General features: G+C 38.9%; 1 protein-coding gene across 1 annotated transcript in view; it reads left to right on the plus strand.

Moving 5' to 3' along the window:
* LOC139951369 (tubulin-specific chaperone cofactor E-like protein) overlaps positions 1 to 4,252 on the plus strand; it is a 118,217-nt gene extending 113,965 nt beyond the window's left edge. Inside the window, exon 7 of the transcript XR_011787761.1 lies at positions 4,221 to 4,252. The gene's annotated coding sequence lies outside the window, so the exon portion shown is untranslated. The remainder of the gene's footprint in view (positions 1 to 4,220) is intronic.
* The last annotated feature ends 17,092 nt before the right edge of the window (positions 4,253 to 21,344 follow it).

The following is a 21,344-nucleotide window of genomic DNA, read 5'->3' on the forward strand; positions in this document are numbered from 1 at the left end:
AACAGTACTGGGGAGCTGTTGATATTATAAACCATTGTTAGAACTGACACCTTTTGAAGTTATGTATTTTTAGAGAAAGAGTAGTTTTCACCACACAATTTAAATCTGAGGAAGGCATAAGACATGAAGCATTTTTATCAGGCATCTGAAAACACACATTCTATAGGGTCTTTCTTTTATTATTTTCTTGCAACTTTGATGACCATTTCAGCCCAAATTTACACAGGAGGTTTGTTATTTCAAGCACTTTATCCTGCCTTTTGCTTATGACTGTGGTCTTATTTTTTTCAGTTTAGTTTTCAAACCAGAGCCTTTAATTCCACCACCATGATTGCAAGCTTGAGAAATGGCGAGCGGGGAAAATATTGATTTTTGGAAGGGACGCAATTATTTCGCAATTTGTTAAAAATAAAATGCATATTCCGTTGCCGTAAAATTTAGCTACCGCCCAAGGTTTTTTTTTCAGAATGCTAATGCGTGATGAAGGACAATGAAGGGGGGGGGGGGGGGGCACGGACGTACATAAGATGCGTCATTTGGATTCTAAGATGGCTCGTATGTGCCAATTCCTAATTTTTTTCAACGGTGTTATATCGCCGTAGTATTTTGTTATGTCACCGTACTAAGAATTGTGTCGGCACAATTTTGCGTTTTATTGATGACCTTTATAGTTGCGTAATGAGGTATACTTCGTATAAATGCGTTTGTTCACGCCGAGTTTTGTCAATTTTTTTTTTTACACATAGTAAGGTATTCATTAGGAAAGGAAACCGTAAGTTGTTACGTCATAATGTCATCCATTCGAACCTGAACACCTACTGTTTGTAATTTACAAACACTACATTTCTAGTTACATATTTTTTTCACCGCGAGTATGGATTAAAGTCATTCCCAACAACTTGAGAAACAAAAGGTACTCAAACCCTTTACCAACGCAGATGTTATCCAGGGATCATCGAATCTATGCTCATGATATTATTTTATGTCCTTGAGCAAGACAAACCATAATTGCTTCTCTTCACACATGAGTGGATATGGTGAGCAAAGAATATGCTGGTGTTTGATTTATAGCATGCGCTACATATTTGGCAGCACAGGCTGTATCATACTGACAGGGGAGCCGATATGGTCTAATTAGGAATGACATTGGTGTTTTATTTATAGCTTGATGCGGTACATATTTGGCAGCACAGGCATTATCATACTGACAGGGGAGCCGATATGGTCTAATTAGGAATGACATTGGTGTTTTATTTATGGCTTGATGCGCTACATATTTGGCAGCACAGGCGTTATCATACTGACAGGGGAGCCGATATGGTCTAATTAGGAATGACATTGGACCAGAACCAGGGGTAATAAAGTTTCATATAGTGCTTGAGCAAGACACTTTACTAATTGATTCTCTTCACTCGGGAGTAATAGGTATACCTTTGACTAATGATGAATGATTACGGCCTTATAATGGACTTTTCATGCCCTTTTATTATCACATTTTTTCAAATACTTTCAAGAGCAATAGGATATAAACAGAACCCCAAGGGACGGATTACAAATATTGAAAAGGTAAATATGTTGAAAATATTTCGTTCCCTCAATTAATATCGTTCCTTAAAAATATTATTTCGTTTCTCTCTAAAAGTTAATGATATTTCGAAGAACCCAGGACCCAACTCACCCACTTCACTCATTTATTCACATTCTCCCATCAGGAAGGTACCGTTCTCTCTCTACTCGCACAAACCGGTTCAGACTATCTTTCTTACCCAGTGCTATTCATCTTTTTAACTCACTGTTCATAAGGTAACTTAGTTGTTGTTTTTCCATTTAAATCAGTGATGGTGAGATTTTGTTAACGTTTCTCTCTTTTTAAAATTTGAACTAGCCTATTTAGTGCTTATACTAAATTTTTGTAATTAATTCTGTGTTTTTAAAATGTTATGTTTTTTTTCTTCTTTTTTCTATAAGTATCAAATTTGAACCTTTTTAGTGCACACAGTGAAACAATTTTCACTTTTTACTTGTAATCTGTTATGAAATAAATAAATAAATTGAATTGTAATGAATTTAATTGAATTAAGCGTTTTAAGAGGACTACTATAGGGTCAAATAAACCCCACCTCAACATAGTATGAACAACTCGAGTTTGGGATTCGAATGTCGTTGGTTCGAACCCCACCTGGCCAGATTTCAAACCTAGTCTTCGTTCAAGACGTCTGCAATGAAGATCAACTATTGATTGAATCAAGACTCGCATTTCGTCGTTGCCAAAGTCGAAGGGGGTTAAAGGAACACGTTGCCTTGGATCGGTCAAGTTGTTTTAAAAGTAAAATATAATGATCCACACAAGTATCACTCGAAATTGTGTGGTTTTCCTTTTACCTCGTCGACAAACACGGTCGGCCATTTTATGGGAGTCAAGATTTTGACTCCCATAAATGGCCAACCGTGTTAGTTCGCAAAGTAAAAAGGAAAACCACGCAATTTCGAGGCAAACTTGTGCGGATCATTGTATTATACATTTTAAACATCTTTCTAACCATATGCATTTTATAGCAAACGGTTACAAATGCTTTTGAAAGACCAACTCGACCGATCCAAGGCAACGTGTTCCTTTAAAGTTCAATTCAGAAAAGGACGCAAGGATGACTGGCGAGTATAACTAAACAGCACAACCTGTTACAATCAATATTCCTATTAAAGGCACTGGAAACTATTGGTAATTACTCAAAATAATTGCTTGCATAAAACCTGACTTGGTAATGAGTATTTGGGAGCTGTTGATATTAGAGAGGTTTCGCAAGCGTGCGGATACAGATACAGATATGATAACTTAATCGATTCACGTCAGCCGCGTCACAGTTGGATTTGATTAGCAAACTACACTGTATAGGTATGTTTCACTTTGAGTGCGCTCGCATTTATCATGAGTGTTTTTCTGACAAACATGACCGATATAGACCCCGTGTTTTCTACACTGCATTTTCTCATCGTTTTGCTTGCAAATGACTGCAGTTTTCTATCTATATCAAGCACGATATAAGTGAGAATAATTCCATGGGAATTCTTTTTGATCTGGGACAAAAATACAACTAAAACTTAAGTCTGCAAAACAGTATACGTGTTTGTGTACGACGTGTATGAGTATGAGGTACCGTGCAAAATACGATATTCCGCGGATATGGTTCACGTACGTGAACACACAAAGTGATTTAAAAATCGGTAGCTGTACCCATTCAATTGCGAAACGTAGTTTTTGAGAAAGAGGTGATTTTTTCACTCCAGCTCCAGTCTTTCATTATGCATCTGAAAGCACACACAGTATCGCAACAAGGGCATTTTTCTTTCATTATTCTCTTATTCATTATTCTCCATATGAGCCCAAATTGTCACAGGTTTGTTATTTTGTGCATATATTGGCATACACCAAGTGAGAAGACTGGTTTTTGACAATTACCAAACACCTTTAAACACGTTATTGGCCCCAATAAACTCGGTCAAACTACGTGATGTAAAGAGGATTTTCTGAAAAAGGAAGGAACGGGTAGTCATTTAAAACTAATTGCTGCTCGCTCCATGGAAGCCTTAATTAAATTCAAATTGGTTTTTCACCTTGGAATATTGAGGGAGGTGGGGGGTGGTTGCACGCATGCAACTGCACGGATGATCCTTAATACGATGAAATAAATTTGCGTAAATTAAATTTTCCACGGCTTGTTTACTTCTCACTGTTATTGTCAGAGCCCCCTGGTTCGACTCCCCTCGTTTGAATGAAGCGGTGTTGTCTGTGGACACCTTTATCAACATCAATATATCATTTTAACCGTAAATTTAGACCTGGCCTCAAAAACTTAAAGGAATTATGCAGGACTTGAATGTTACAGCTTAAAGACAGTGGACATTATTGGTAATTTGTCAAAGACCAGTGTTCTCACTTGGTGTATCTCAACATATGCATAAAATAACAAACCTGTGATAATTTGAGCAAACCAGCTGTAGAGTTTGCGAGATAATAATGAAAGAAAAAACACCCGTGTCACACGGCGTTGTGTGCTTTCTGATGCTTGATTTCGAGACCTGAAATTCTAAACTTGAGGTCTCGAAATCAAATTCGTGAAAAATTACTTCTTTCTCGAAAACTAAATCACATCAGAGGGAGCCGTTTCTCACAATGTTTTATATTATCAACCTCTCCCCATTATACTCGTTACCGAAGTAAGGTTTTATGCTAATAATTATTTTGAGTAATTACCAAAAGTGTCCACTGCCTTTAAGAAAAAAGAGGCAGACAAATTCATGTTTGTGTGATCAATCATATACTTCAAACAACAAGTAATTGTCCGAAGACCAGGGCCCAAGTTCATAGAGCTGCTTAGCACAAAAATTTGCTTCACATGAAAGTTCTTCCTTGACAAAAACAAGATTACCAACCAAATTTTCATGTGATTTTCAGGATAAGCAAACAACAGCTGAATACCAGTTACAAGCAACTTGTAACAAATGGAAATTTGGTTGGTAATCCTGTTTTTATCAAGGAAAAAAATTCATGCTAAGCAAATTTGAGGGCTTATTTTTATAGCAGCTCTATGCAATTGGGCCCAGTATTCTCACTTGGTGTATCCCAACATACGCATAAAATAACAAATGTTAAAATTGGGCTCAATTGGTCATGATTTGCAAGAGAAGAATTTGAAGAAATAACACCATTGAGTGCTTTCAGATGCATAATAAAAAGCTTCAGCTGAAGTCTTTGATTATTTAAGTAAGAAATTACCCCTTTCTAAAAAATTACGCTACTTCAGGAAGCCGTTTCTCACAATGTACAATGCTCGTTACCAAGTAAGATTTTATGCTAACAGTTATGTTAAGTACCACTATTGTCCAGTGCAAAAATCATAACTAAGTGTTAAGACAATCATTATAATAGTAATGATTTAAAACCACACCAATTTCAGTACAAAACATAAAGAAAGACCAATCATGCATTTTCAAAGTTGAAGATAATTTACATTTAATTCAAGAATGCCTTAAGTGTTAACAATAATTTTTTATGAACGAGATCACTTCCATGACGTGAAAGGAGTGTACTGTTTGGACATATGGAAAGCTCATGTCATGTCATTGCATTCATCCAATGATATAATCGTATCCAATGGAATCAATGGGTCTGAATGTCAGGTCCCTGTCATAAAGGATAAAGACAGGGGCCCAGTCTACCTGTTAATCTGTCACAATTTCCCCCAAGAGAGGGCGCTATCATCCATGAACCTGACGACATGAAGACATGAAGACACAAACTTTCCCTTCTCGTGCGTTCTTTGTCAGTGAACTACAGCATCCAAACATACACATAAGTGGTATGTGGACCACGAAAATAATGAAAGAAAGAAAAAGCACCCTTGTTGCATAGAATGTGTGCTTTCAGATGCCCGAGAAAGATCCAAATGTCTTTGATGAAAAAAAAGCACTTCCTCTAAATCTGCATCACTTCAAAGGGGTCATTTGTACCATGGAGCAATAAACTAGATTGCTCCATGTTTGTACTGTTTTACAATATATACATACATGTACTAACAACAGCTTTCCAGTGCTCTTATTCAAATAGGTTTTATGGTCATAATTACCAATTTTATACCCTTCCTTTAACACATTATACTTCAAAACAAAATTGAAGCAGGTCACATTTCATGAAAGTTATTCTATAACACTGTCCAACCATTGTCAAGAGGGTTAAAGACAATGGACACTATTGGTGATTGTCAAAGACCAGTCTTTACACTTGGTGTATCTCAAATGCATAAAATCACAAACCTGTGAAAATTTGAGCTCAATCGGACATCAAAGTTGCGAAATAATAACGAAAGAAAAACACCCTTGTCACACGAAGTTGTGTGGTTTTGATGCTTGATTTCAAGACCTCAAATTCTAAACAAAAATCCTTGAAAACTACATCACTTAAAATATCAATCTCTCCCCATTACTTATAATCAAGAAAGGTTTTATGATGATAAATATTTGGGGTAATTACCAATAGTGTCCACTGCCTTTAAAGGAACACGTTGTCCTGGATCGGACGAGTTGGTCTTTGAAAAGCGTTTGAAACCATTTGTTATGAAGTGCATGTGTTAGATAGATAATTTAAAAGTAGACTAGGCCTATAATGATCCACACAAACATGCCTGGAAATTGCACGGTGTTCCTGTAATGTCGTCAGTCATCGGAAGGTTGAACTAATAGTCAAAGTCCTGTTAATTTTAAGTACACAAATACAATATTATATTTTTTATTAAGAAAAACATTTGAATAAATATTTCAAAATTACACTGAGAAGTTTTACATTACTGCCGAGCTTTTAAACAACCACGCTATTTTGGTAATTTTGTTTAATCATTATTATTAACACTATGGTCCTCATGTAGTCAAGGGAATTATTGGAGATTCTATGTTATCATATCAACACAGCGCACACAGCTTCAAACTTCACAATACACTACACAGATATACTATCGATTAACTACAATGATCTGGGATTATGCTTATCAGCGCAGTGATTAAAATGGATTAACTATGCGTCGATTTTGATGCATGCTTCGCTGGTACCTGATAAAACCAGGCAAAATTGTACCATTCATAGTGTAACAAGACATACCCTGCTAGTAGGGTCCAAACGTCAGGACACATTTTCTGTATTTATTTTTTTAAATAGGGGACACGTTTTCTTCTCGAGCTTTCAATCGCATTCCCCCCAAAGTCATTTCCAAAGTCCGGCTGGCATTTTTGTACTCTGTGAACGGCTATCCAACGCCCTTGTATAAATAACAACAAACAACGCTACCCTGTATAATATCACAACACTGACGCTAAGAGTACCAGCTTACATTACAAAATTCAAAGTGACTCGTTCAGGCAGAATGTCTCCCCAATCTCATTCTTAAGTGGAAATCTCCCAAAGGAAACAAGCCGTCAATTACCAAACACTACCAAATTCCATAGAGCTGCTCAAGCATATGATTTTACTTACCAATTTTGTATAGCTTAGCAAAAAGTAGCAGGATACCAGTCACAAATTGTCCATGTGACATTGTATTGCACTGGTAACCTTGTTCTGGTGAGCATAATTTTATGTGCTTAGCAAAACATGTTGAGCTTAAGCAGCTCTATGAAATTAAGCCCCGGTCCTAATCCAAACTCAAACCACCCATTAACCTTTTAACCTAAGTGCTTGGAGTCCATTCGGTCCAATAAAGTCACGTGCGGCAACTTTACATTTTTTTTAGATTTCTATATACTTTGAATATGTACTGCGCTACAAACTTGTGTCGACTTCACTGTTACGACGTTGTTTCGTTCTCCAAATGTGATCGACTAAATTGGTGTGGGTAAAATAAAGTCACAAATTGCGTTCGATATGAGTTATACATGAGCTGTAACTTTTCTCTGCTAAAACAATTTCTTTTGAGTCAATTTGAGTCAAATCAATAATCTAAAAAAAACAAATGTTACCAAATAAACTTTACCTGTCCAACATAAGAATATATATTTATAATAAAAAAAAAAGATTTTACAATTTAAAAAGCTGATTTTTTTGTCTCCGCCGATGTCCAAATGAGTTCTTACTGCATTTCAAAGTACTTATATGTTGGGTTCTCGTAACCGTTGGCTTGCATGGCGGCAATGTGTCTTTGCTCCACTGTCATGTTAGGGTCGATCTCGGTGAATCCGTGGTTAACTGGTACCCGTCTTGTCTTCCTACGGACAAGCACGACGGCGACGACCATAACGGTCGCTACAGCGAGGACTCCACAGGCGAGGCCAAACGCCAGAGCTGGAGTCACCCCATATTTGATGGATTTCTGAGTGACAGACTAAAGATAAAAGACAAAAAAAACATGAATAATGGTTTGGGGTAACAACATGTGTGTATATACATGTACTTGCCAGGTAGATTTTGTTCTTTAGAGAACTGTCTTGCTTTAGTGGTTTAAACCCGCCAAGGCCTGGTTCTTGAAAATTTTACCGAGACGCAGTCAAGGTAAATTATCAAGAACCAGGCCTTGGCGGGTTTAAAACCACTAGTATATAAACCGATTCAACACATTTTGATTCCCATTCATAAAAACCTTTTCGGTCAAAAAAACATCAACACTTTTTGGTCCAAAAGTTGCAAACATGCAAAAATTATAATTGTTCAATGATTTCTTTCAACACAACATTCCTCTAGCTATGAAATGGTAAGGCCCTCTGGTGAAAACTCCTTATCGCGTCATGCGGCACAGGTGTTACAGCCGTTGCTCTCGACCTATATGAATGAATAAACTGTCTTATAAGCACAGGTGCTAGCTCGTGTGTCACGCCCATGTTTAAACACTTTTTGCTGGTGTTATATCATCCGTTTAAACACCCCCACGCGATGCCCTGTCGACCAATTAAAATTGATAACTGTCTTAGGTATTTATGAATAACCGTTTCTAATATAACCTGAACTAATCTAACCTGAACTAATATCAATCCGCCCATATAAGATCTTATTCACAAATAAACAGCGCCCTCTAGTGGCAAAACAAAATATTTTAATTTTTTATTTTTTTTTAAATAGCGCCCTCTAGCGGCAAATAAAACTATTCGAATATCCGGTTAATTTCGGAAAGTTGGCCGGCGGTATCCGAATAACAAAATTTCACTATTCGCCCAGCACTATTATTGAGGGAACCCGGAAAAACCTAGTCTTCACACCCAACCTTGAAAGCAATGTGAGAACGTGTGTGCAACTCAAATGAGCTATAGTTGTCAAGATTGTTGAGATATTTTGAAAAGTTCTGTCTCGAAAGTCATTTAATTTACTCACAAAACGTGTAAATGTTTCAGACAACAATGACAATGGAGGACGAATAGACAGCAACTTTTACCAATGCAGCAATGCAAAAGGCAAGCTCCGAATGTAGCAATATGTATTTTAGAGCACTGAAAACAACAAAACGTTTCACACACGCAGAGTCTGCAGTCCATGTGCATTGTGCATGACATCAGAACAACAAAGACGCTCACAAAATAATATTTGGCGAACAGAAAAGCGCGTTATTCAAAGCGAAACCGGAAATGGCCACCTCCAATTGCCGTGTCTAATCCACCTTTGCGCTTACACATTTGTATTTGAAACCACATTGCCGGACCTTCAAATTTTATTTTTTTTATGAAGTTACGGAATAAAGTACTTTATAAAGTCAAAGAACACATGGAAGGTTACGGTATGGACATCTTTTTCTTCTTTCTTAGTTAGATTTAGGGATTAGGCTTAGGCCTACTATGTTTTATTTATTCGACCAAGTCCACGATTGAGAAAGATACAAACAATATTATATTCATAAATACCTCAGACAGTTTCGCTATTCCTATTGGTGGAGAGCGCATCACATGGGGTTGTTTAAACCGTTGATAATAAACAGTGTTTATAACCGGTTGTCCACGCTAGTCTTGATGCAAGACGTTTCTTGTTATAGGCAATGCAAGCGCTGTTGGTGATTTGGCCGCGCTGTGAGTGAAAGGAAAACCAGCGAATATGTACCAAGACTATACGCGCATGCGCACAAACAGAAGCGAAAAAACACAGGCGTACGGACAGCGTACGTATGTACATTCAACTCAGAAACGGATGAGTTTGCTAGAGTTTCTTACTTTATTACGCTTTTTAACCAAAAAGGTGAATGGGAATCAAAGTGTGTTGAATCGGTTTTCAACTAGTGGTTTAAAATAAACCCGCAGAGGCCTGAATTGATAGTTTACCTCGACTTCAACTTGGTAAAATTATCAAAAACCAGGCCTCGTTGGGATTAAATCACTAGTTGAAAACCTCTTTGTTTTTGTTGGGCAACCAAGCAAGACAACGGGGAAAAAACAAAGCAGGGTACAACTATGGAATCCAGGGCCATTCCACTATACGTCAACGCATCCAAGGCTGCATGGATGCCCAGTCAGCCACAATGGACTGGCCTACCAACTTCGCATCCAGTCATCCAGACTCCCATTTCTCACTACTCCCCACCAATACCTCTATATATATTCCCCATTTATGCAAATGTTCCCTATTCAAGGATTGTTTTGTAAAGGAAAAGAAAGCCTGAATTCCGATTACTTAATATATATTGCTGCTCTGCAAATGTTCCCCATTCAAGGATTATTTTAAAAAGGGAAAGAAAGCCTGAATTCCATTAATACTTAATATTTATTGCCGCTATGCAAATGTTCCACATTCAAGGATTATTTTAAAAAGGGAAATAAAGCCTGAATTCCATTAATACTTAATGTTGCTCTGCAAAGGTTCCCCATTCAAGGATTATTTTTAAAAGGGAAAGAAAGCTTGAATTTCAATTACTTAATATATATTGCTACTCTGCAAATGTACCTCATTCAAGAATTATTTTAAAAAGGGAAAGAAAGCCTGAATTCCATTAATACTTAACATTTATTGCCGCTATGCAAATGTTCCACATTCAAGGATTATTTTAAAAAGGGAAATAAAGCCCAAATTCCCTTCTTCGGCTGCCCACTTCGCATCCGCGCATCCAGGCTCCCACATCCATCTCTTCTCACTGCTCATCCCGCCCATTACCTCTATATAAAAGCGCCCTCTACTATAGTACTACACACTTCATGTATGATGCCTAACCTAGCAATATACTTACACATGTAGCTCAGCTTTAGGTAGGGGTTAGTAGGGGACCTACTACTACTTTTTTATTAGTACTAGTAGTACTAGTTGCGATAACGTAACCCTCCTGCCGACGGCGTAGCCAGGGGGTTACGAGTCGCTTCAATCAAAAAACAGCAAAATATTTTAGTCAACAGATTTGCTCATTTTTTACCACTTTAAAAAATAATGACACAAATTCTATTAACACGAACTTAATCCTCAATGTCTAATGAATAACATCCAAAAACACAATTGAGAAAATATTTTGAAAAAAAGGACAAAAACGTACCAGATTCCGGGAGCGAAACAGTCAAAAATTCCCCAGGTTCTATTTTTGAACCTGTTGCTGGTTACCATGCGCAGCCCCAAGCGCTGAACCCAACCGCAGGTACCAGCCGAACGAGTCGCAGCCGAGTTTGACTAAACCATTCTGTAAAAGGGGTGTTGCAGTGCGGCAGTGCTTTAAGTGAGTGAACAGCGAGCATAGTAAACGGACAGCGCACAAGCACTGCCGCGCTGCTTTATAACACTCCTTTTACAGAATGGTTTAGTCTAACAGCAATGAACATCGGGAAGTCACAAAATGGTGAAGCGACAGGTTCAAAATAGAACCTGGGAAATTTGTGACTGTTTCGCTCCGGGAACTGGTAAGTTTTTGTACTTTAGTTCAAAATACTTTCTCAATAGTGTTTTGAATGTTATTCATTAGATATTGAGGATTAAGGTCGTGTTCTTAGAATTTAAGTCATGATTTTCGAAAGGGGAAAAAATTGAGCAACTCTGTTGACTAGCTGTTGAAATTGTACGTGTTTGACCATTTCGCCGTTTTTCGATTGAAGCGACTCGTAACCCTCCGGCTCCACCGTCGGCAGGAGGGTTACGTTATCGCAACTATAGTGTACTAGAGTAGAAGTAGTACTACAACTACTAGTAGTAGCTAGTACTATGTAGTCAGGTAAGCCTCTATTATATTATTCCCCATTGGAAATACCGCCCTCTAATAATGGAAGTAGTTGTAATGTATGGCTTGTTACTTTGCCATATTTCCAACTCGTCACATCGCATCAAACTGCATTAAATAACCTGTCGCCAAAACACTAAGTAAGTGGGCCTGCATTCTAAGTTACTCCCAAAACAGTTACAACAACTAATAGAATAGGGACTACTGACACTTGTGACAGTGAAAACAACAATAGGGGCAACAACAGAACAGGGACAACAACAATAACAACAAACCAAAGAAACAACAAAGCAAACATTGTCATTCTTCTTTTTTGAGCCTGTGCTCTGCATGGATTGTCGAGACGAATGATTGTCATTGTTTTTGTGTTGTGTTTCATGGTCACAGTACAGTGTGACTCACACCGCTGTCTGTATCACAAACAACAGATTAACAGAACTGAATCATTGTAACAATTATGTGTATCCTCAATGCTCACCTGTGTTTAGAGTGTGCTGCAATTTACATAATCCTTGGTTGAAATTTTCCTTATTCTTCGTTGAATGAGTTCTAATGGGTGAAGTTAGTTGTTCCTTCGACGAAAACTTTGCAAATTATTTTATTTTCTCACGCACGACATTCACGATTTTCTACAATTATAGACTGGTCTCTTGTTGCCTTGTTCTTATCCGTATGAAGGATACCAGGCACCAGTCCTACAAATCCGATAGTTTCATTGGATAATGTTATGACGTCAGCTTTTTGTGTCTTTTGATTGGTCAATAGTACAACTTGAGTCGCTGACGGGGATTAATCCACAAGAGGGCGCTATTTAGCCCGATCGTATGCCCAATCATTTACTCAGACATAATACCAAGGGATTTCTTCTTTATCAGAACTTGTCCCTTTTTGAAGCATTACAAATTGTTCTGCTCAGTGATACACCAAAAAACACCTTAACTTGGGCCCAATATCACACTGCTGGTAAGCAGAAACAGGTGGTTAAAGTTTTGTAAAAATCTGAATCACAAAACGGGCACGTTACAAGATACTTTTCCAATACGAGTCATAGTAAATTATTGTGCTTTAAAAGGCAGCTCTTTAGTATTGCGCTTTTTACTTCAATAAGCTACCTACATTACAAAAGAGTCTTGCTCAAAGCACTTTAAATTTGATAATGAACCCACCTCTCCATATCTCCAGAATGTTCAACTGTTTACGGTCGTTCCTTGTTTTACTGTTTTACTTGTGGCGATGTGAGGGAAAGTGTGTCTATTAAAAGCACGGGACAGATTTGGTAAAACTAATATTACAAATTTTGGCTCAATTGGTTATTTAAGTTGCAGGCAAAAGAGAATACATCTTTGTTGCACAGTGTGCTTTCAGATGCCTTATGATAAAGCCTTCAAGCCTGAAGTCTTCCTCAGATTCAAGAATTGTAGTGAAAATTAACTGTTTCTAAAAAACTATGTTACTTCAGAGGGATCCATTTCTCACAATATTTTATATTATCAACGGCTCTCCCATATTGCTTAGTCACAATTAATTGCTTTTATGCTTTATTTGAGTTATTTCGGGTTCAAATCCTAGTCGTCCGCTCTCCAATATTGCTCAGTCACAAGTAATTGTTTTTATGCTTTATTTGAGTTACTACGGGTTCGAATCCCAGTCGTGACACTTGTGTCCTTGAACAAGATAGTTTACTATAATTGCTTCTCTTCACCCAGGGGTAAATGGGTATCTGCGAGGGTAGAGGTTGATATTGTGTATGAAAAAAACAAGCCACAAGCGCCTTACAGGCAGCTCAGGGCTGTATACTCCCAAGGGAGCTGAGAAACATTAAAAAGGGGTGTTATTGGCCCTATGACCAGGGCACTAATGTAAAGTGCATTGATACGGTTATTGTAAAATGCTCTATATAAGAATTTGTTTGTAATTACCTAATTTTGTTCAGTGCGGTATACCGCACCGTTAGGACATTTTGGAAGTCAGATCCATGTTTAAAGGAACACGTTGCCTTGGATCGGACGAGTTGGTCAAAACAAAAGCGTTTGTAACTGTTTTTTATAAAATGCATATGGTTGGAAAGATGTTTTAAAAGTAGAATACAATGATCCACACAAGTTTGCCTCGAAATTGCGTGGTTTTCCTTCTACTGTGCGAACTAACATGGTCGGCCATTTATGGGAGTCAAAATTTTGACCCCCATAAATGGCCGACGTGTTAGTCGACGAGGTAAAAGGAAAACCACGCAATTTCGAGGCATGTTTGTGTGGATCATCTTTCTACCTATATGCATTTTATAAAAAACGGTTACAAACGCTTTTCAAAGACCAACTCGACCGATCCAAGGCAACGTGTTCCTTTAACTGTTGGGGTGTTACATTATGTGTTGTCTACTTCAAAGCATAATGAAGTGGCAACCAAACCTGGGGTGGATTTTACAAAGAGTTAGGACTAGTCTTATCTCGATTTAGGACCAGTTACTCGTCCTAACTTAGGACTATCCATGCAATTTGTATATCTCCTAGGACTAGTCCTAAGTTAGAACTAGTCCTAACTCTTTGTGAAATCGACCCCAGATGAAATATGCGTGTTGTGCATTAACAACAATTCTTTGCTAACCTGTAAACCACTTAGCGAATTTCTCTGCTGCTGAAAGTACAATGTTTTGCTAATGATAAGCAGTGCCATGAAATTGATAGTACTAGGGCTGCAGTCTGGCCCGGTTTCATAGAGCTACGTAAGCACAAATTTTTGAGTTAGCAACAAAATACTTGCTTAGTCAAATTAGATTAATCAGATTACCGGCCAAGACTCTAACGAGTCACAAGTAATGTGCATGGCATGAAATTTTGGCCAGTAATAATGTGTTAAATAAGCGAGCTATTTTCGATCGTGCTTAAAGCTACTGGGACACTATTGGTAATTGTCAAAAGACTAGTCTTCATAGTTGGTGTATCTCCACATAAATGTATAAAATGACAAACCTGTGAAAATTTGAGGTTAATCGGTTGTCCAAATTGCGAGATATTAATGAAAGAAAAACACACCCTTGTCACACAAAGTTGTGTGCTTTCAAAAGGTTGATTTCGAGACCTCAAGTCCGAGGTCTCAAAATCAAATTCGTGGAAAGTTACTTCTTTCTCGAAAACTACATCACTTCAGAGGGAGCTGTTTCTCACAATGTGGTACTACCAACCTCTCCCAATTACTCGTAATCAAGTAAGGTTTTACATGTATGGTAATAATTATTTTGAGTAATTACCAATAGTGTCCACTGCCTTTAAGCATTGTTTTTGCTTATAAGCAGCTCTATGAAATAGCTCCCATGCAATTTGCATATAGCGCGTGCGCACTAACGTTTTGGTTGGTAAATGAGGGAACATCGCACCGTTTTGCACACGGGTAATGGGTGCGTGACGCAAACGCGTCTGCTTAGTGCACAACTCTATGGCGTTTGCCAACCAACAGGGTCTGAAGTGAAATGAAGTGATAGATGTTGCCGTATCATCCAGCCCCCCCCCCCACACCCCACACAAATAAATAAATGGTTACTGAAATAACTTGCCAACAGCTTCAAGGTGTGGAAATCAAAGAGCGCCAAAAAGTGTTTTAAATGAAACTGCAAAATGTTAAAAACAAAAGAAAATACAAGCAATCCTTAATTTAGAAAGAACAAAAACAGGTCTTAAAAATTGAACATAAGTCTAACACGAAACCCAACGCTTCAGTCGTCATATACCAATTTCTTTTCTTTTCATCACAATGCCAATTAGTAACTCACAAGTCCCGAACTAAGCACCAGTGGAATCAAACCACTCACATCTGCTCTCATGGTATAGTAGAACAAGAAATTGCCGCTACACCAAGAGAACTGTGTGTCAATCTGAAGTGCTTTGTATAGTTACAAAACAGCGAGTAAAAACAACTAGCAAACTAAGTACGTTTTGTTTACAAATTTTGCATTTTGAATTGATGCCAAAATAAAAATGAATAAAACTTTCACTGAGCGATTAACTCCACCGAAGTTAGATTATTTATTTCTCATCAAATATGACATTTCAGACAGAAATATTTCAAGGGATGTTTTCTACTATCATCATCATTAGACCGTGTAAGTTATATGCAAATCTGTGATCTGCAAATCTTTTTACTTCGCAAACTAACATAGTCATAGTCAACCATTTTGTGGAGTAACAAATTTGACTCCACAAGCGTGTTAGTTGAAGACATAGGAAAAACTGTGCAAACTCCAGGCATTTTAGTGTATATTGTTATTCTACTTTCAAACATAATTTTTCATTATTTTTATTATTAATTCGACCAATACAAACATTCAAAGTTACACTAGCACAAGAAAGAACATTAAAGGAACACGTTGCCTTGGATCGGTCAGTGTTAGTAACCGTTTGTTACAAAATGCAAATGGAGAGAAAGAAGATGTAAAAGTGGAACACTACTCAACATAAACATGCCTTGAAATTGCACGGTTTTTCCTTTACCTTGTCAATCAACACTGTCGGCCATTTTCACAAAGTAATAACCATGCAATTTTGAGGCAAATTTGTGTGGATCACTGATTCTACCTCTGATCATATCTTTCCAATCATAATGCGATTTATAACAAACTGTTAAAAAAGCTTTTTTTTATAGACCAACTCGTTCGATTCAAGTCAACGTGTTCCTTAACGGAAACCATATGCATTTTATTAACAGTTACAATCGCTTTTCATAAGATCAGTAATGTTTTAAAGTTACATGAGAATGTTGTCTCACCTCTATTTTCTCTATGCGCAGATGAACAGCAGGAATATCCAAACATGAGCAGATGAACAGCAGGAATATCCAAACAGAGATACAAAAGAATCCTTTTCCCGTTGTCTTCTTCCTTTCTGGTTAATTCGATGATGAAATGTGACCTGAAAGTAACAAAGAAACAATACTTCTCATTAAGAACCCTCTGGTTAGTGACAAACTCTGCTGATTTGGTCAATGTTTTATTTTGGCAAGTAACGTCAACTTCAAACATACAAAATATCGCTCATGCCCCCAAAGCTGTGTGTTTTCTGAAAATATTGTGTGCAAAGTTGAAGTTTCAAACTGCTGTTTTGGAGCTTGCCTTTAACTTAAGACACCATTTTTTGCCCGGGTTTTGAGAACGAGTGCCTTCTCATATAGGTGGGCTGAATCACACGGCTGATGAGCCCCACCTGCCAACAGAGAGCAATCTGGTTTTGAGGGCGCCAGAATTCCACATGACACACCTCTGCCCACTGTTCAAAACAGGGATCGGCACGGGAAGCCGGGCAGTAGGAGTTTGACTAGGAGAGGCTATTTGAGACGCTGGCCGTATAGAATGTTTCATGGGTGAGAAGTTAGTTGCTCAATACTTCACACATTCCTGGCCGTTCCTAGCCCTTTGACCCCCTCGATAAAAGTAAACGTGGTTTGCATCATTCACGGTATTCTAATGAGGTATCAAAAGAATGACTAAACAGAAAAATGTTTAGTTTTGGTATCAATTAATGTTTGACTAGCCGAATTTAGTCAAGATTGGTTCTTTGAGAACTATTTGCCAATATCACACAGGATCGATCAGGACTAGCTTCTCGCTATTAACTTCACTGCCACCAAGTGAGTTTTCCTTCCTTTATTAAATTCCCATGTTCTCAAGCCCTTGCTATCATAGGGTTTTGTTAGGTAGTGTGCCAATCTACCTACTACCGCAGGGTGGGATCTCTTAGAGGATCGAGTGGACTTCCTGCTATTAACTTCACTGCCTCAGGGTGAGTTTGCTAATCCCTTATTATATTTCCACAACCAAAAGTTTGACAACATTCAAACTTACAAAGTGTTACAGAGTTAAGAAAAGTGTTACAGAGTTAAGAAAAGTGTTACAGAGTTAAGAAAAAAGAAATAACAATAAACGGGGAAAGAAATTGTAAAGCAAGAAAAAAAAAACAGGCAAATGTAGAGTGCCAGTCTACCTACTACCGCAGAGTAGGATCTCTTAGAGGATCGTGTGGACTTCTCGCTATTAACTTCACTGCCGCGGAGTGAGTTTTTATTCCTTCATAATTTTCCCATGTTCTCAAGCCCTTGCTATCATAGGGTTTTGTAAGGTAGAGTGCCAGTCTTCCTACTACCGCAGAGTAGGATCTCTTAGAGGATCGTGGGGACTTCTCGCTATTAACTTCACTGCCGCAGAGTGAGTTTTTATTCCTTCATGATTTTCCCATGTTCTCAAGCCCTTGCTATCATAGGGTTTTGTAAGGTAGAGTGCCAGTCTATACCTACTACCGCAGAGTAGGATCTCTTAGAGGATGGTGTGGACTTCTCGCTATTAACTTCACTGCCGCGGAGTGAGTTTTTATTCCTTCATAATTTTCCCATGTTCTCAAGCCCTTGCTATCATAGGGTTTTGTAAGGTAGAGTGCCAGTCTTCCTACTACCGCAGAGTAGGATCTCTTAGAGGATCGTGTGGACTTCTCGCTATTAACTTCACTGCCGCGGAGTGAGTTTTTATTCCTTCATAATTTTCCCATGTTCTCAAGCCCTTGCTATCATAGGGTTTTGTAAGGTAGAGTGCCAGTCTTCCTACTACCGCAGAGTAGGATCTCTCAGGGGATGGTGTGGACTTCACGCTATTAAATTCACTGCCGCGGAGTGAGTTTTTATTCCTTCATAATTTTCCCATGTTCTCAAGCCCTTGCTATCATAGGGTTTTGTAAGGTAGAGTGCCAGTCTTCCTACTACCGCAGAGTAGGATCTCTTAGAGGATCGTGGGGACTTCACGCTATTAACTTCACTGCCGCAGAGTGAGTTTTTATTCCTTCATGATTTTCCCATGTTCTCAAGCCCTTGCTATTATAGGGTTTTGTAAGGTAAAGTGCCAGTCTTCCTACTACCGCAGAGTAGGATCTCTCAGGGGATGGTGTGGACTTCTCGCTATTAACTTCACTGCCGCGGAGTGAGTTTTTATTCCTTCATAATTTTCCCATGTTCTCAAGCCCTTGCTATCATAGGGTTTTGTAAGGTAGAGTGCCAGTCTTCCTACTACCGCAGAGTAGGATCTCTTAGAGGATCGTGTGGACTTCTCGCTATTAACTTCACTGCCGCAGAGTGAGTTTTTATTCCTTCATGATTTTCCCATGTTTTCAAGCCCTTGCTATCATAGGGTTTCGTAAGGTAGAGTGCCAGTCTTCCTACTACCGCAGAGTAAGATCTCTTAGAGGATCGTGTGGACTTCTCGCTATTAACTTCACTGCCGCAGAGTGAGTTTTTATTCCTTCATAATTTTCCCATGTTCTCAAGCCCTTGCTATCATAGGGTTTTGTAAGGTAGAGTGCCAGTCTTCCTACTACCGCAGAGTAGGATCTCTTAGAGGATCGTGTGGACTTCTCGCTATAAACTTCACTGCCGCGGAGTGAGTTTTTATTCCTTCATAATTTTCCCATGTTCTCAAGCCCTTGCTATCATAGGGTTTTGTAAGGTAGAGTGCCAGTCTTCCTACTACCGCAGAGTAGGATCTCTTAGAGGATCGTGTGGACTTCTCGCTATTAACTTCACTGCCGCGGAGTGAGTTTTTATTCCTTCATAATTTTCCCATATTCTCAAGCCCTTGCTATTATAGGGTTTTGTAAGGTAGAGTGCCAGTCTTCCTACTACCGCAGAGTAGGATCTCTTAGAGGATCGTGTGGACTTCTCGCTATTAACTTCACTGCCGCGGAGTGAGTTTTTATTCCTTCACGATTTTCCCATGTTCTCAAGCCCTTGCTATCATAGGGTTTTGTAAGGTAGAGTGCCAGTCTTCCTACTACCGCAGAGTAGGATCTCTTAGAGGATCGTGTGGACTTCTCGCTATTAACTTCACTGCCGCGGAGTGAGTTTTTATTCCTTCACGATTTTCCCATGTTCTCAAGCCCTTGCTATTATAGGGTTTTGTAAGGTAGAGTGCCAGTCTTCCTACTACCGCAGAGTAGGATCTCTTAGAGGATCGTGTGGACTTCTCGCTATTAACTTCACTGCCGCGGAGTGAGTTTTTATTCCTTCATGATTTTCCCATGTTCTCAAGCCCTTGCTATCATAGGGTTTTGTTAGGTAGAGTGCCAGTCTTCCTACTACCGCAGAGTAGGATCTCTCAGGGGATGGTGTGGACTTCACGCTATTAAATTCACTGCCGCGGAGTGAGTTTTTATTCCTTCATGATTTTCCCATGTTCTCAAGCCCTTGCTATCATAGGGTTTTGTAAGGTAGAGTGCCAGTCTTCCTACTACCGCAGAGTAGGATCTCTTAGAGGATCGTGTGGACTTCTCGCTATTAACTTCACTGCCGCGGAGTGAGTTTTTATTCCTTCATAATTTTCCCATGTTCTCAAGCCCTTGCTATTATAGGGTTTTGTAAGGTAGAGTGCCAGTCTTCCTACTACCGCAGAGTAGGATCTCTTAGAGGATCGTGTGGACTTCTCGCTATTAACTTTACTGCCGCAGAGTGAGTTTTTATTCCTTCATAATTTTCCCATGTTCTCAAGCCCTTGCTATCATAGGGTTTTGTTAGGTAGAGTGCCAGTCTTCCTACTACCGCAGAGTAGGATCTCTCAGGGGATGGTGTGGACTTCACGCTATTAAATTCACTGCCGCGGAGTGAGTTTTTATTCCTTCATGATTTTCCCATGTTCTCAAGCCCTTGCTATCATAGGGTTTTGTAAGGTAGAGTGCCAGTCTTCCTACTACCGCAGAGTAGGATCTCTTAGAGGATCGTGTGGACTTCTCGCTATTAACTTCACTGCCGCGGAGTGAGTTTTTATTCCTTCATAATTTTCCCATGTTCTCAAGCCCTTGCTATTATAGGGTTTTGTAAGGTAGAGTGCCAGTCTTCCTACTACCGCAGAGTAGGATCTCTTAGAGGATCGTGTGGACTTCTCGCTATTAACTTTACTGCCGCAGAGTGAGTTTTTATTCCTTCATAATTTTCCCATGTTCTCAAGCCCTTGCTATCATAGGGTTTTGTTAGGTAGAGTGCCAGTCTTCCTACTACCGCAGAGTAGGATCTCTCAGGGGATGGTGTGGACTTCACGCTATTAAATTCACTGCCGCGGAGTGAGTTTTTATTCCTTCATGATTTTCCCATGTTCTCAAGCCCTTGCTATCATAGGGTTTTGTAAGGTAGAGTGCCAGTCTTCCTACTACCGCAGAGTAGGATCTCTTAGAGGATCGTGTGGATTTCTCGCTATTAACTTCACTGCCGCAGCCGGAGAGTACTCCATACATCAAAGGGCCTCGTCCTGATTGACAAAACAAAGGAAAAAGTTAGTATCAGGGAACTTTGGATCATGGCAACCCGTTTTGGGAATAAAGTTTTGTTTACATTACTAGAGGCCCAAGATAAAATAGGTAATAGTATAAGAGATATTAAATGCCCCCCTAACTAGAGCCGATCGTTTCGCTTAGCCGCGTAGAGCGCTCCGTACATCAAAGGGCCTCGACCTGATTGACAAAACAAAGATAACAGTTAGTAATGAGGGAACTTCGGATCTTGACAACCTGTTTTGGGAATAAAGTTTTGTTAATGTTACTATAGGCCTAGATAAAATAAGTAATAGTATAAAAGATATTTAATGCCCCCCTAACTAGAGCCGATCGTTTCGCTTAGCCGCGTAGAGCGCTCCAGTACATCAAAGGGCCTCGACCTGATTGACAAAACAAAGATAACAGT

This window comes from Asterias amurensis, chromosome 19 (assembly GCF_032118995.1).
Source record: "Asterias amurensis chromosome 19, ASM3211899v1".
Taxonomy (NCBI): Eukaryota; Metazoa; Echinodermata; class Asteroidea; order Forcipulatida; family Asteriidae; genus Asterias; species Asterias amurensis.